This window comes from Macaca thibetana, chromosome 3 (genome assembly GCF_024542745.1).
Source record: "Macaca thibetana thibetana isolate TM-01 chromosome 3, ASM2454274v1, whole genome shotgun sequence".
NCBI classification, from domain to species: domain Eukaryota; kingdom Metazoa; phylum Chordata; class Mammalia; order Primates; family Cercopithecidae; genus Macaca; species Macaca thibetana.
The window spans coordinates 117,120,078-117,138,509 of NC_065580.1; positions in this window are offsets into that span (position 1 = coordinate 117,120,078).

An 18,432-nucleotide genomic window follows, 5' to 3' on the forward strand; every position below is an offset into this window, starting at 1 on the left:
TTATGAAACCTATAGAAGATAACATAGAAAAAAATTAGATGACCTTAGGCTTGATCATGATTTTCAACTATACACCAAAAACATGATCCATGAAATAAATAATTTATAAACTGGACTTCACTAAAATTACAAAATTTTTTCTCTAAAAAACAGTATCAAGAGAATAAAAAGATAAGCCACAGACTGGGAGAATATATTTGCAAATACATACCTTGTATCTCATAAATAACCCATATAATCCAAAATACATTTTTAAAAACTCTTAAAATTCAACAAGGAACAAAACATGGAATCAATTTGAAAAGACATCTCATCAAAGTAGATATATACATGACAAATAAGAATGTGAAAAGAAGCTCAAGATGCTCAACATCATGTCATTTGACAATTGCAAATTAAAACAATGACAGGCGCGCATGTGGTTAAAATAAAAAAAAAAAAAAACCTAACACCATCAAAAGTTGTTGATAATGGGAAACGAGCAAATGCTGGTGGGAATGCAAAATGGTGCAGCATTTTTAAAAACCGTTAAGCTATTTCTTACAAAACTAAACATATGTTGTCATATGATCCAGAAATTGCACCCCTTGCTATTTACTGAAATGAGTTGAAAATGTACATCCACATAATAACCTGTACACAGATATCTGTAACAGCTTTATTCATAACTACTAGAATTTGTGAGCAACTTAGATGTCTTTCCATAGGAGAGTGGGTAAATGATCTGTAACATCTAGATAATGGAATATTACTTAGGGCTAAAAAGAAATGAGCCATCAAGCCATAGGAAGACGTAGAGAAAAATTAAATGTGTATGAGAGGGAAGCCTATCTGAAAACAGTATATACTGTATGATTTTAGCTATATACTTTCCGGAAAAGGAAAATCTATGGACACAGTAAAAAGATCAGGTTGCCAGGGGGTTGGATATAGAGGACAAAAAATAGGTTGAGCACAGGGGATTTTTAGGCCAGTGAAACTACTCTGTATGATACTGCAATGGTGGATACTAGACATTATGCCTTTGTTAAAACCCGTAGGACTGTACTGCACAAAGTGTAAACCCTAATGTAAACTATATATTTCAGTTAATAATAGTAATGTGTCAATGTTGATTCATCAAATGTAACAAATGCTCCCTACTAATTCAAGAGGAAAACTGTGTCAGGTGGGAGAGGTTGGTGCATGAGAACTCTTTGTACTTTTGCACCATTTTGCTGTGAACCTAAAAGTGCTCTAAAAAAATCATATTTAAAAAAATAAAATAGTTCATTACAAATTGTGATATATTAGATTATTTTTCAAAAATGTTTGTCTTTCCTGCATGGGTAGAGAATAATTTGCCCTCATTTACCTGACTTTGGACTTGGACGAATTACTTGCTTTGGCCCATGGAATGTTATCAGGCACTGCTTTTTAAAGCTTAAAAAGTGCTCATATGATTGGGCTTTTACTCTTGCACTTCTGCCATTGCCATGAGAAAAATATGCCCTGACTTTTCTCAGGAGGGGATGAGCATGAAACAGAGTTGCCCTGGCCAAGTCAGTCCAGCTGAGACTAACCACTCACATCTGACCTGCAGATGTGTGAATAAGCCCAAGATCCACAGAACCACCTAGGTGACCCAGTCTAGACCCACTGGCACTCAGCTAACCCACAGATATGTGAACTAAATAAGTTAATTTTGTTGTATACCAGTGCAATATTCTCATTTTTCATTATGTAGCAATATTTAATAAAGATAAATAGGTACATGGAAGTGGGATGCTACCATAATAAAACCTCGAAGATATAAGTTTGGTTTGAGAACCAGAAAATGGGTAGTGAGAAAACTATTATAGGAGGCTCAAAAATGGTGTTATGTAGCTGTGAAATATTTAGTAAAACTATTGCCTGAAGTAAATTGGAAGAAATATTTGTTTCTTTGCATTTACACACAAATTTTAGAAATATTGTGTCCATTTCTGCACATGCACACACACAACAAAACTTGTTTAGAGTTCGATCAATATTGCTTTAAACTATGACAATTTTAAGAGAACTGAGTTCTTTACAATAATGTGTCTCCCATTTCATGAACATAGTATGTTCTTTCATTTATTTTGGTCTTTTAAAAATATTTTTTTTTCTCAAGGTGGAGCACACTGGCTCACACCTATAATCCCAGCACTTTGGAAGGTTAAGATGGGTGGATCAGGTTGGCCCAGGAATTTGAGAACAGCTGGGCAACATGGCAAAACCCTGTCTCTACATAAAATACAAAAAATTAGCCAGGCATGGTGGCACATGCCTGTAGGCCCCACTGTGGCAGGCCAGGTCTCACTGACACAGGCCTCCATAACAACGGTTTCAGTACTGACCAAGTGGTTAAGTTAAACATTAAAAGCCAGTCCCCTTATACAAAGACTGGGATGTAACAAAAGCCCACCAAGAGTTTTGCCTAGGCCTTTCCTGGGCCTTAAAGGATGACAAAATAACGAAGGAATTCTTAAAAGGACCTATGTAGAATTAAACAAGCTTTATTGTGGGTCTGAAGAAACTCCCCAGGCCTCCACAAACAAGTTTATTGACGGTCCGAGGGAACTCCCCAATCTTCTGTGATTTAGCAGGAGACAAGATAAGGGTAATCATCCCAGCACCTGGACCCATTTAGATTAAGTAAATTTACTGAGGCTCCAGAGGAAGGTCTTCAGGACTCAGACCTTAGTTACAGATTAAAAGAAGTTAATCACTTATGTCTTCAGATGAATGCACACTTACATGTAGATATACAGCTGAGAAGGTATACAAGTTCTGGAAAACTTTGTAATTTTGAGTTGGTCTGGTGATAATCTCCAGGTCTTCTCCCTATAACCAGTTACAGAAGTAAAAACTATCTTCCTCGCCAACTCATCTGCATCTTGTTTTGGGGCCATGAGAAATAGCAGCCTGACCCTCGGTTTGGTCCAGGAACACCACTACTTGGGAGGCTGAGGTGGGAGGTTTGCTGAGCCGAGGAGGTCAAGGCTGCAGTGAGTCATGATTGTGCCACTGCAATCTAGCCTGGGCAGCACAGCAAGAGTTTGTCTCAAAGAGTAATTAATACATATGCAGGCGGCACCCAAGATGGCCGAATAGAAACAGCTCCAGCCTCCAGCTCCCAGCGTGAGCGACACAGAAGACGGGTGATTTCTGCATTTTCAACTGAGGTACCGGCTACATCTCACTAGGGAATGTCAGACAGTCGGTGCTGGTCTGCAGGTGCAGCCTGACCAGCGAGAGCTGAAGCAGGGCGAGGCATCGCTTCACCTGGGAAGCACAGGGGGGAAGGGAATTCCTTTTGCTAGACAAAGGAATTGTCTTTCCTAGACAAAGAAAACATAACACCTGGAAAATTGGGTAACTCTCACCTTAATACTACGCTTTACCAAGGGTCTTAGCAAATGGCACACCAGGAGATTATATCCCACACCTGGCCCAGAGGGTCCCACGCCCACGGAGCCTCCCTCATTGCTAGCACAGCAGTCAGAAATCTAACTGCAAGGCGACAGTGAGGCTGGGGGAGGGGTGCCTGCCATTGCTGAGGCTTAAGTAGGTAAACAAAGCCACCGGGAAGCTCAAATTGGGTGGAGCCCACCACAGCTCAAGGAGGCCTGCCTGCCTCTGTAGACTCCACCTCTGGGGACAGGGCATAGCTAAACAAAAAGCAGCAGAAACTTCTGTGATGTAAATGTCCCTGTCTTGACAGCTTTGAAGAGAGCAGTGGTTCTCCCAGCACGGAGGTTGAGATCTGAGAACGGACAGACTGCCTGCTCAAGTGGGTCCCTGACCCCTGAGTAGCCTAACTGGGAGACATCCCCCACGAGGTGCAGACTGATACCTCACACCTCACATGGCTGGGTACACACCTGAGATGAAGCTTCCAGAGCAAGAATCAGACAGCAACACTCGTGGTCTGATTATTCCTCGAGAAGAGCTCCTCGAGAAGAGCAACTCCAAGATACTCCTTGAGAAGAGCAACTCCAAGACACATAATTGTCAGATTCACCAAAGTTGAAATGAAGGAAAAAATGTTAAAGGCAGCCACACAGAAAGGTCGGGTTACACACAAAGGGAAGCCCATCAGACTAACAGCAGATCTCTCGGCAGAAATTCTCCAAGACAGAAGAGAGTCGGAGACAACATTCAACATTATTAAAGAAAAGAATTTTCAACCCAGAATTTCATATCCAGCCAAACTAAGTTTCATAAGTGAAGGAGAAATAAAATCCTTTACAGACAAGCAAATGCTTACAGATTTTGTCACCACCAGGCCTGCCCTACAAGAGACCCTGAAGGAAGCACTAAATGTGGAAAGGAACAACAGGTACCACACATTGCAAAAACATGCCAAAATGTAAAGTTAATCGATGCTAGGAAGAAACTGCATCAACTAACGAGTAAAATAACCAGCTAATATCCTAATGACAGGATCAAGTTCACACATAACATATTAACCTTAAATGTAAATGGACTAAATGGTCCAATAAAAAAACACAGACTGGCAAATTGGATAAAGAGTCAAGACCTATCAGTTTGCTGTATTCAGGAGACCCATCTCACATGCAGAGACATACATAGGCTCAAAATAAAGGGATGGAGGAAGATCTACCAAGCAAATGGAAAACAAAATAAAAGCAGGGGTTGCAATCCTAGTCTCTGATAAAACAGACTTTAAAACATCAAAGATCAAAAGAGACAAAGAAGGCCATTACATAATGGTAAAGGGATCAATTCATCAGGAAGAGCTAACTATCCTAAATATATATGCACCCAATACAGGAGCACCCAGATTCATAAAGCAAGTCCTTACAGACTTACAAAGAGACTTAGACTCCCATACAATAATAATGGGAGATTTTAACACTCCACTGTCAACATTAGACAGATCAATGAGACAGAAAGTTAACAAGGATATCCAGGAATTGAACTCAACTCTGTACCAAGAAGACCTAATAGACATCTACAGAACTCTCCACCCCAAATCAACAGAATATACATTCTTCTCAGCACCACATCACACTTATTCCAAAATTGACCACATAGTTGGAAAAAAAGCACTCCTCAGCAAATGTAAAAATACAGAAATTATAACAAACTGTCTCTCAGACCATAGTGCAATCAAACTAGAGCTCAGGACTAAGAAACTCAATCAAAACCGCTCAACTACATGGAAACTGAACAACCTGCTCCTGAATGACTGCTGGGTACATAACAAAATGAAGGCAGAAATAAAGATGTTCTTCGAAACCAATGAGAACAAAGACACAACATACCAGAATCTCTGGGACACATTTAAAGCAGTGTGTAGAGGGAAATTTATAGCACTAAATGCCCACAGGAGAAAGCAAGAAAGATCTAAAATTGACACCCAACATCACAATTAAAAGAACTAGAGAAGCAAGAGCAAACACATTCAAAAGCTAGCAGAAGGCAAGAAATAACTAAGATCAGAGCAGAACTGAAGGAGATAGAGACACAAAAAACCCTTCAAAAAATCAATGAATCCAGGAGCTGGTTTTTTGAAATGATCAACAAAATTGATAGACTGCTAGCAAGACTAATAAAGAAGAAAAGAGAGAAGAATCAAATAGATACAATAAAAAATGATAAAGGGGATATCACCACTGACCCCACAGAAATACAGACTACCATCAGAGAATACTATAAACACTTCTACACATATAAACTAGAAAAGCTAGAAGACATGGATAAATTCCTGGACACATACACTCTCCCAAGACTAAACCAGGAAGAAGTTGAATCCCTGAATAGACCAATAGCAGGCTCTGAAATTGAGGCAATAATTAATAGCCTACCAATCAAAAAAAGTTCAGGACTAGATGGATTCACAGCCAAATTCTACCGGAGGTACAAGGAGGAGCTGGTACCATTCCTTCTGAAACTATTCAAATCATTAGAAAAAGAGGGAATCCTCCCTAACTCATTTTATGAGGCTGACATCAGCCTGATACCAAAGCTTGGCAGAGACACAACAAAAAAAGAGGATTTTAGACCAATATCCCTGATGAACATCAATGCAAAAATCCTCAATAAAATACTGGCAAACCGAATCCAGCAGCACATCAAAAAGCTTATCCACCATGATCAAGTGGGCTTCATCCCTGGGAGGCAAGGCTGGTTCAACATATGCCAATCAATAAACGTAATCCAGCATATAAACCGAACCAAAGACAAAAACCACATGATTATCTCAATAGACACAGAAAAGGCCTTGACAAAATTCGGCAGCCCTTCATGCTAAAAACTCTCAATAAATTCGGTATTGATGGAACGTATCTCAAAATAATAAGAGCTATTTATGACAAACCCACAGCCAATATCATACTGAATGGGCAAAAACTGGAAGCATTCCCTTTGAACACTGGCACAAGACAGGGATGCCCTCTTTCACCACTCCTATTCAACGTAGTGATGGAAGTTCTGGCTAGGGCAATCAGGCAAGAGAAAGAAATAAAGGGTATTCAGTTAGGAAAAGAAGAAGTCAAATTGTCCCTCTTTGCAGATGACATGATTGTATATTTAGAAAACCCCATTGTCTCAGCCCAAAATCTCCTTAAGCTGATAAGCAACTTCAGCGAAGTCTCAGGATACAAAATCAATGTGCAAAAATCACAAGCATTCTTACATACCAGTAACAGACAAACACAGAGCCAAATCATGAATGAACTTCCATTCACAATTGCTTCAAAGAGAATAAAATACCTAGGAATCCAACTTACAAGGGATGTAAAGGACCTCTTCAAGGAGAACTACAAACCACTCCTCAGTGAAATAAGAGAGGACACAAACAAATGGAAGAACATACCATGCTCATGGATAGGAAGAATCAGTATTGTGAAAATAGCCATACTGCCCAAGGTAATGTATAGATTCAATGCCATCCCCATTAAGCTTCCATTGACTTTCTTCACAGACTTGGAAAAAACTGCTTTAAAGTTCATATGGAACCAAAAAAGACCCCGCATTGCCAAGACAATCCTAAGCCAAAAGAACAAAGCTGGAGACATCACGCTACCTGACTTCAAACTATACTACAAGGCTACAATAACCAAAACAGCATGGTATTGGTACCAAAACAGAGATATAGACCAATGGAACAGAACAGAGTCCTCAGAAATAATACCACACATCTACAGCCATCTGATCTTTGACAAACCCGAGAAAAACAAGAAATGGGGAAATGATTCCCTATTTAATACATGGTGCTGGGAAAATTGGCTAGCCATAAGTAGAAAGCTGAAACTGGATCCTTTCCTTACTCCTTATAAAAAAATTAATTCAAAATGGATTAGAGACTTAAATGTTAGACCTAAAACCATAAAAACCCTAGAAGACAACCTAGGTAATACCATTCAGGACATAGGCATGGGCAAGGACTTCATGTCTAAAACACCAAAAGCAATGGCAACAAAAGCCAAAATTGACAAATGGGATCTAATTAAACTAAGGAGCTTCTGCACAGCAAAAGAAACTACCATCAGAGTGAACAGGCAACCTACAGAGTGGGAGAAAATTTTTGCAGTCTACACATCTGACAAAGGGCTAATATCCAGAACCTACAAAGAACTCAAACAAATTTACAAGAAAAAAACAAACAACCCCATCAAAAAGTGGGCAAAGGATATGAACAGACACTTCTCAAAAGAAGACATTCATACAGCCAACAGATACATGAAAAAATGCTCATCATCACTGGCCATCAGAGAAATGCAAATCAAAACCACAATGAGATACCATCTCACACCAGTTAGAATGGCAATCATTAAAAAATCAGGAAACAACAGGTGCTGGAGAGGATGTGGGAAAATAGGAATACTTTTACACTGTTGGTGGGACTGTAAACTAGTTCAACCATTGTGGAAAACAGTGTGACGGTTCCTCAAGGATCTAGAACTAGAAATACCATTTGACCCAGCCATCCCATTACTGGGTATATATACCCAAAGGATTATAAATCATGCTGCTGTAAAGATGCATGCACATGTATGTGTATTGCAGCACTATTCACAATAGCAAAGACTTGGAATCAACCCAAATGTCCATCAGTGACAGACTGGATTAAGAAAATGTGGCACATATACACCATGGAATACTATGCAGCCATAAAAAAAGGATGAGTTCGTGTCCTTTGTAGGGACATGGATGCAGCTGGAAACCATCATTCTCAGCAAACTATGGCAAGAACAGAAAACCAAACACTGCATGTTCTCACTCATAGGTGGGAATTGAACAATGACATTGTGGACAATGTCAATGACATCAAGTGGACACAGGAAGGGGAACATCACACACCGGGGCCTGTTGTGGGACGGGGGTAGAGGGGAGGGATAGCATTAGGAAATATACCTGATGTAAATGATGAGTTAATGTGTGCAGCACACAAACATGGCACATGTATACATATGTAACAAACCTGCACATTGTGCACATGTACCCTAGAACTTAAAGTATAATAATAAAAAATAAAAAAATTTTTTTAAAGAAATTAATACATATATTTATAAAACATGTATATTCTCAACTATCTTTTATACTTTTTGGTGTAAAAATTTTACATCTTTTTTATAGATTCATTCCTATTTGATTTTTTTATGCTAATTTAAATATTTTAAAATTTTCATTTTCTTTTTGTTTGCCACTGATGTATCAAATACAATTGATTTTTATATGATGGTGTTGATCCCAGTGGTCTTGCTAAATTCACTTATCTAACAGCTTATCTGTAATGCTGAAAAGATTTTTTGTTATTACAATTATGTTGAATTAGAATAATTACACTTTTACTTTTCTTTTATAATCTTTTTACCTTTATTTTCTTGCCTTCCCTTATTGTACTAGCTCCAGGAAAATGTCCCTCAACAAAGAAGAGATTGAGAAGATCATACAATTCAAAATTCATGTAAAAGTCTAACTAGCTCTAAGCCAATGCTTTCTTTTGTATGTTTTTTTTAAAAGTTCAATTTAACGTCACAGTACATTTTTCATAACTTTCCCTGCCATACAAATTGTTCTGAGGCTCATTGAAATGAACAGCTATGTGAACATCAAAGACAAACTGTTTTATTGGAAATTACCAATTACATCATTAGGAAAACCAAGAGACCAAAGAAAGCCTTGGGAGTAATGAAACAAATGCACTTCTAACCAGCATCTATGTTAGATTTTTTTTGGCCAAATCCATGGGCAAATCATAAAGATCGACACAAAAATGCTGCAACAATCAATTACAAGTTCTCTTGAAACAAATGGAAAAAAAACTGCAAATAAATAAAGAGTTTAAAAAAATAAAGAACCAAGTGGGAATTACAGAAGTAAAAAATACAATAATATTTTTTCTTTTCAGTTGACATCATGGTCCTACTAGTAAAGACAATGGATACAATGAGTGAATTTGAAGACAGAACAATTTAATTTACCCAGTCTGAAAACCAAAAGAAAATAGTCTGGAAAGAAAAGATAAGAGTGAACAGAGCCTAAGGAACCTCAGGGACAACAACAAAAGATGCAACACTTATAAACTAAGAGTCCAGATGCAAGTGCTAACATATCAATAATTACCTTAAATACACCAATTAAAATATTGGCAAGGTGGTAAAAACAAACACAAATAGCCCAATTATGTGCTGCTTACAAGAAACTCACTTCAAATTCCACAACATAGGTTAGTTGAAAATAAAAGGATGGAGAAAGATACGCTGGTAATTTTTATAACTTAGAAAGTATAGACCAACTCCTCAAAAGTCTAAACTACCAAAACTCACCTGAGATGAAATGACAATCTTAATAAACCTATAACCACCAAATTCATAATTTAAAAGCTCCCTAAAGGAAATGTCCAGGCCCAGAAGGTTGACCTGAAGAGCTCTTCAAAACATTTTTTTAAAACATGATAGCCATTTTACAGTGTCTTGCAGAAAATAGGAAACAGGGAATTCTTGCCAACTCATTTTATGAGACCAATATTACCTTTCTATCAACACCACACACAGTCAGTGCTAGAAATAGTGTTACAGGTCAATATTTCTTATGGACTTAGGCACAAAAGCTATCTACAACATATTAGCAAACTAAACTCTGCAGTGTCCAGTCAAACCGCCATAACCCAGTAGCATTTATTCCAAGTACACAAACCTGGCTCAACATCTGAAAATCAATCCATATAATTTACTATATAAACAAGAGGAAGACAAGTCATATGATCTTATCAACTGATGCAGGAAAAGCATTTCAAGAAAATATAACACCCATTCATAATAAGAACTCTCAACAAGATAAAAATAGAAGGGAATTACTTCAACTTTATAAGAGTATCTACAAAAAAAAAAAAAAAAAAAAAAAAAAAAAAACCTTACCTCTAACATCGTAGTTAATAATGAAAGACTGAATGCCTTCTCCCTAAGAAGGGAACAGGCAGAGATGTCCACTCTCACTACTCATATTCAACACAGTGCTGGAAGTTCTCACCATTGCATGAAGGCAAGAAAAATAAAGACATACAGATTGGAAAGGAAGAAACAAAATTATCTCTATTTGCAGAAGAGAATTGTCCACGTAGAAATTCCCAAGGAATTTACTTAAAATAAAAAATCCAAAAACCTCCCAGTAATAATAAATGAATTGAGTAAGGTCACAGGATACAGAATCAATTATCTCATCTCTATCTACTAACAATGAACATGTAGAAATGGAAATTTAACCAAGGGCTACACACTGTATGATTTCATTGATATAACATTTTCAAGTTGACAAAATTTTAAGAATAGAGAACAGATTAGTGATTGCCAGAGCGGGGCATTGGGTGAAGGGAAGGAGGTGTGCAGGTGTGGTTGTAAAAGGATAGCAAAGGGATCCTTTTGGTGTTGGAACTATTCAGATATTGACTATTGTGAATACATGAGCCTATACAAGTGATAAAATGTATAAAACTTAATACACACAGAATGAATACAGGTAAAACTGGGGAAATCTTAATAAGATTAGTGGATTATATCAATACCAATATCCCGGCTGTGATATTAGAGTTTTGCAAAAATGCTACCATTGTGGGGAACAGGGCAATGAGTGCAATGGATCTCTCCACATGAATTCTTTTTTAAATGTTTCACATTTTTTATTTTTTTAATTGACAGATAAAATTATATGTATTTCCCATGTACAACATGATGTTTTGTAGTGGTATACGTTGTAGAATGACTAAATCTACCCAATTAAGATATGCAATACCTCACATAGTTATCATTTTTCTGAGAATGCTTTATAACCACCCAGCATTTTTCAAGGATATAATTTATTATAAACTCTAGTAACCATGTTGTATGATAGATGTCTCTATTAATTCTTACAATTGCCTGTGAATCTATAATTATCCCAATTTAATAATTGATCATGTTATACTTATTCACAATTCTTTCTTTTCTTCTTCACAATTCTAGAATCCAGAAATTTTTAAAAATGAACAAAAAAATTATAATTTATTCAGTCTTAAGGTTTGACTTGATTTGAATACATTTAGCTGTGAACACTGAACTGAAGAGAGGATATTTATAGTCTTTATTCCACATAATAGGCATACATTTTATACATATCTTATAAGGTTCTGAAAATTTTTAAATTCTGAAATATAGCTTTGTCTCAAAATTTTCAATGAAGGACTGTGTTGCCTTTGTTGATTACTGAGCTGTAATCAACCCAAATCAATAGCTATTGAGTACGGGAGGGTTTGGCTGTTGACCAGAGTTAGAACCCCATAAAGTCCATTCAAACCTTTTTATGATCAAGGTATAGAAAGACTAAAAGTATCAAAATGGCATGTTTTCTTTAAAAAAAAAAAAAGCAATATAAATCTTTATTCATTCTTCTCTATTTTCATGCACTTATTTATTCATTCAACATTCACTGAATGTTGATTGTGTTTAGTTATGAGTGGTGTCCTTTGATGAACATTAAATTATTTCATATTCTTAGCAGAACTACTCAAAATGAGCATCATGCCTCCATTTTATAGAAGAAGAGACTGAAACCTAGACAATTTAAATATCACCCTAGGTCAGATAGCAGATACTTAAAGCCAGGACTCTATCTCATGTCTGTCTGACTCTAAAGCCTTCTTTTTTTATCTTCACCAAAGGCAAAATTTAAACATGTAAGACTAATCTAGGATCTCCCACTCTTACCTGTTTCAAAAGGTCTGGAAGGATACACAAAGGCACTAAGTAGCAATTTTACAAGAATTGGATTAATCTCGAAAAAGAATGTAACTCAATACAGGTTAGAAATTTGAATACACATTTTTCAAAAAGTAAAAACTTAAAATGAATACCTTAAATGAAAGTGAGTATTTTTAGGGAAAAGAAATACAAGTGAAGTTGAGACTAAAAGAAATTTGTAGCAAATAACAAGAGTCTACAGTAAAATTCCTATCTGATTTGAGTAATTTTTCAGTAACAGTGTGATTATTACTTAAAAGGCAAGGTTTTCTTGGTTCTGTAGAGAAGGCTATTATCTACCTCTTCTTTGAATTGGCAGGATATCAGTATAGCTTGACATGTGAAAGCTAGCATCCTATCAGTTAACATAATGCAGTGTGATTCAATGCACTGCAATGAAAATAAAGTTAAGGTCCAGGTATTTGTATCTATTCCTCCTCTTTTTTCTTTTCACGATCCTTCTCTTTGGTGTTTGTTGGGCTGCCCAACACTTATTTTACTGTGCAGGTAACCTGACTCAAGAAACTGAGGAAAGCTAAACCCCTGCACAGTGACAAAAATGAGGGGCACACTCTGAGAAAAAGAACCAGGATTGTGAAAGAGGCCACAGGATGATCCAGTAAAATAGGAGGGGAGCATGAGGAAGAAGGCTCCCTGAGGGCTGGGGTGAGGGTGAAACAGGTGTGGGCAGGGCTCCTGGTAGCCACCTTCAAGGCTGCAACACAAGGGAGGCAGCGGTACACTGTAGTAGGGTTTCTGAATGTTTCTTTTAGATACATTATATAACCCATTCTTCAGTGACCCAGAACTTCTCTCAGGACCTGTAATGCTATTTCTTGTATCTGACAATAAATAAGTCCTTACCTGTTTAGGAACATTTTTTTTTGGATGGATTTTCTAGATCATATGTGTCGTTTTTTTGAAGCCGTGATGTGCTGCTATTGGCCATAAAGCAAAAGAACACATTTTTGGTTTTATTTGGGTCTCTAAAGATCTGCCATTAAGAGAATCATCTCCTACAAAAGTTTCAAACAATTATTACTCTGTTTAATATGAATTTTCAAGGCATTACCTTTAGAGTAGACAGTTTATTCTAGCCCCTCCCTCAGTCTATTTCCCAAAGTATTGCTTGGTCGAATGAACCCTAAATGTGTAATAAAAACTATACTTTGAGAAGTTCTAGTAGTTGGGTTATAAGAAATGTTTAGGAAAGGAAGTCAGTAACCATGTGCACAAGAACAATAATTAGCTGGATGGCATGAAGCTTCCGGGTTCTCGCACAAAAGCTTCCAGACTCATCTTTTCCTTCTTACTTTGTCTCTTAAGGTGTCACCAACATACATAGAGTCTCCTTTAAAAAGATTTGGCATCCTAAAGTGAGTTTTTATTTTTAAAGTCAAGTAAAAACAGTAACCCAGAATGAGAAAGACGCTGTAATAAGTCATTCACACATTTACATACAGACTAAGCACAATAGGATGACATCTGTAATCTTATGAAGAGTGTGAATCTGCCAGGCATGGTGGCTCATGACTGTAATCCCAACACTTTGAGAGGGTGAGGTGGGCGGATTGCTTGAGGTCAGAAGTTCGAAACCAGCCTGGCCAACATGGCAAAACTTTGTCTCCAGAAAAAAAAAAAAAAAATTAACTGGGCATGGTGACCCCTGTAGTCCCAGCTACTCGAGATGCCAAGGCAGGAGAATCTCTTGAACCCAGGAGATGGAGGTTGCAGTGAGCTGAGATCACACCACTGCACTCCAACCTGGGCAACAGAGTGAGACTCTGTTTCAAAAAAAAAAAAAAAAAAAGCGTGAATCTTTTCTCCCCTAACTTTATAGCATAAGAGAAAGGCCATCAAGTAGGGGGCACATTTCTCATTCTGAGTGAGGCTGACTTTGCCTTCACAATGTAAATCATGGGTACAACATGGGAGATGAGGTCTTCCCACACAACCATATGTAGTTTTCAATCTCACAACAATAATCAGGCAACATCCTAGAGAATAACTATAAGTGGATTTGTTGGAAGTAGGAGGGAGAATGAAGCTTCACCATGCATAAAACCAGCTGTTTGTCTTGTGTAATGTAAGATGCATCCTAGTTATTCTGAAATAGTATTTAAAGCAAAAGTTTTGATCAAGATAGAAAAAAATAGATAAAACTTTGTCTCATGGAATGATCTATGGGTTACTCATCCAAGCTCTCACTTTCTCCCCTTCTCTATCCATGTTAACTACACATGTGGGCTTGATAGTACACAAAATAGCCTCAATTCACAAGATAACTTTCTTTCTTTCAGCAAATACTCAGCCTTCTCACACTCTCTTCATATCTAGAAGATTGACCTAAAAGTTCAGTTAATCAACTTATACCTAAAAGCAGATATCAGTGCAAAAACCTTAGAAATGTCTAGGAGGAAATAATCAATTAGATGACAATGCAAGGAAAGCCTATATATCCTACTGTAAACTAAAAAGTACCTGAGACAAGTCTCAATCAGTTTGAAAGCTTATTTTGCCAAAGCTAAGGAAATGCCTGTGACACAGCCTCAGGAGGTCCTGACAACGTGTGCCTAAGGTGACTGGGTTACAACTAGGTTTTATACATTTCAGGGAGACAGAAGACATTAATCAATACATGGAAGATGTACATTTGTTTGGTCCAGAAACGTGGGAAAACTGGAAACGGGGACTTCTACGTCATAGATGGATTCAAAGATTTTCTTATTGACAATTGGTTGAAAGAGTTATTATCTAAAGACGTGGAATCAGGCCAGGCGTGGTGGCTCATGCCTGTAATCCCAACACCTTGGGAGGCCAAGGCAGGAGGATCACTTGAGGTCAGGAGTTCAAGACCTGCCTGGCTAATATAATGTAATCCCATCTCTACTAAAAATATCAAAATTAGCTGGGCGTGGTGGTGCACACCTGTAGTCCTACCTACTTGGAAGGCTGAGGCAAGAGAATTGCTTAAACTCAGGATGCAGGGGTGGTAGTGAACCAAGATTGCACCACTGCACTCCAGCCTGGGTGATGAGTGAGACTCTGTCAAAAATAAAATAAAATAAAATAAAATAAGACCTGGAATTAATACAATAAGCAGATAGCAGGCTTCCGAGAGAATAGATTGTACATGTTTCTTATCAGACTTAAAGAGTCTGTTCTGTCAGTCTTCAGCTTTGTGTTGATTTTAATGCTGGTCAGCTGTGCCTGAGTAACAAAAGGAAGGATGATATAATGAGACATGCCCAACTTCCCCTTTCCATCATGGCCTGAACAAGTTTTTCTGGTTAACTTTGGAATGCCCTTGGCCAAGAGGAGGGGTCTGATCCATTCAGGTGGTTGGAGGCTTAAAATTTTATTTTTGGTTTATACTACCAAGAGTTGCCTTATTCTTTCAGACAAGAAAACAAAGACCCAAGAATAAAATGAAACATGATAGTGGTCAAGTAAATATCTGTATTAAAAAAAATGTAACTTATGACATCAAAAAAAGATATTATAGAAATATTATAGATATAAATGTGAAAGATGAAATCATAAACTTGCAGATAATACATAGGAGACTAGCTTCATGACCTTGGTGAGGTGAAAACATGCTAAGCAGGGGAAAAAGATCAATACATAGGAAAAGAGAAATAATTTTGACCATATTAAATTAAGAGCTTCTGTTCATCAAAAGACACCAAAAAGAGTATGGAAAAGGAAACCACAACTGGGATAATTTCTTCTTGTTAAGCCATATGACCAGTAATGATAACAATTTTCTAAAACATAAAGCAAACTCCTATGAATCAATAATAAAAGAGAGCAAAAGAAAAATGAACAGGAGACCTGAACTAACATGTCAAATGAAGAAGATGATCAGCTCAAAAATGAACTTCCTAGCACAAACCCAAATTCATTCATCATTAGGAAATGCAAATTAAAATTGTATGGGATACAGATACAGCCAGAACAGTGGTTAAATCTAAAGACAGAAAACATATATGTTGACAAGGACTTGGAACAATAGGAGTTTTATTACAATCTTTAAGGAAGTGTGACATGATGTAGCCACATTGAAAAGTCTTCGGAATTATCTGCTGTCATGAAAGATGTGCTTCATTGTCTGGGCCATGGACCTCAACACAATGTTGGATAGAAGAGATAATTTTAGGTATCATTTTTAGTTTCCTAATTTTAGGAAAATTTTTATACCTTTAATGATGAAGTGTGCTGTAGAATTTTTGTGAATAAATTTTTTATGTAAAAAATATCCCATTTTTTTATTTTTTAATTTGCCACAAGTTTTTATGCTTACCACATGTATTAGTCTATTCTCATGCTGCTAATAAAAACATACCTGAGACTGCGTAATTTATAAAGAAAAGAGGTTTAACTGACTCACAGTTCCACATGGCTGGGGAGGCCTCACAATCATGGCAGAAGGCAAATGAGGAGCAAAGTCATGTCTTACATGGTGACAGGTAAGAGAGAGCATGTGCAGGCAACTTCCCGTTATAAAACCATCAGATATCGTGAGACTTATTCATTATCATGAGAACAGCGTGGGAAAGACCTGCCCCCATGATTCAACTACCTTCCACCAGCTCCCTCCCATGACACATGGGAATTATGGGAGCTACAATTCAAGGTGAGATTTGGGTGGGGACACAGCCAAACCATATCAATACATAATGAATATTGATTTTTATCAAATGCCTTTTTTTCCTTTTTTAGGATCAAATTTTTTCTGCTTTTCCTCTTAATGTTTGAATCAGATTGATTGATTTTTGAATGTCAATTCCAAACTTCAATTCCTAGAATGACTTCAATTCGGTTATATTTTATTCTTTGTGTATATTTGCCTTGGTAATATTTTCTTTCATGTTTTTTATATGTTTCTTGCATTGTCTTTGTCAAGATTATTCTTGTCTTCAAAATACAAATTGGTTTTATTTCAATTAATACAAAAATTTGGATCTTTATACAAAAGGTTAATTAACTAAGAGGTCCATGGTTTTATCATTTGAAATTGTTTTTAATGTCCTTTTAAAAAGTGCTCAAAAATACTGATACCCAAATTGATACTAAAAAATACATAAATGCGTTATAAGCACAGATACGTGAAAGGTAAAAGATAATGGAACATGAATAGTGCTGGGGTGAGGTGTTAACATTTCCACCAAAAGGGATAAGAGCTCCATGGGGTACTACTTTTCATTATTTATTGAAATAAGACTAAGTGTAAGATGATATTATAATATCTGGTAGTTTCCAAAAAGCAAATTTTTTTTACTATTTCTGAAATAGTTTTGAAATAATATGGGACCTACATTTTCAAGCTTGACAATTTTACATTAAAAGCAGGTGAATAGTTAATTGAGCCAATCCCACCCCCACTCTGAATCTTAGATTCAGCCATCTGAAAAGAGTAAAATACTCTCTACTGTGTCAGAGTCTGTGTGTCCAGGGAAGGTATAGAAATAGGACAGAATAGGATGCTAACTCAGATTAAACTCATAGAATTAATGCTTTTGAGTTGCATTGATTAACAGGTAAATTCACAGTCAATACTACCATTCGTGTGTGGTTTTTCTCTTATTCAAGGTGAGTGAAGTGTTTATGAGAATCTAACCATGTTGCTGGGTCTCACTCCATTTTTTGATGTTGGGCTGCTGCTGACATCTGTTAAGCCCCAACCTTTCTTCTTCTCCTTGTGCCCCACATCTGGTCAAGATAAGATGCCTGGGCCCTCCTTCCTTTGGCACCAGTGCAAGATTAAAACCATGCAAGTGCCTGTCTGCTTGGGAGAACTTTCATCCCAGCCCCAGCCCTGGCCACAATAAAACCTAAGCCAGTCTCCTTTCCTGGATCTCTGGAGCCATGTAGGACCTGCTTGAGAAACCTGCTCTGCTCTCCCCAGAGATCTCGATTATGACTTTTTCATACTCCCTTGGGGTGTGTGTGTGTGTGCGCGCGCGCGCGCGTGCGTGCATGTGTGTGTGTGTGTGTGTGTGTGTGTCTGTAGTACCAATAGTCTCAACATCCAAACCAAACTTTGGATGGAGTCCATCTGCCTCTGAAGGTGGCCATAACACTGACATAATAGAAAACCTGTTATTTAAATTCATGGTTATAATTTGAAATGTTTAATAGAAACTGACATCACAGAATGGTACTGCAATTTAAAAATGTGACT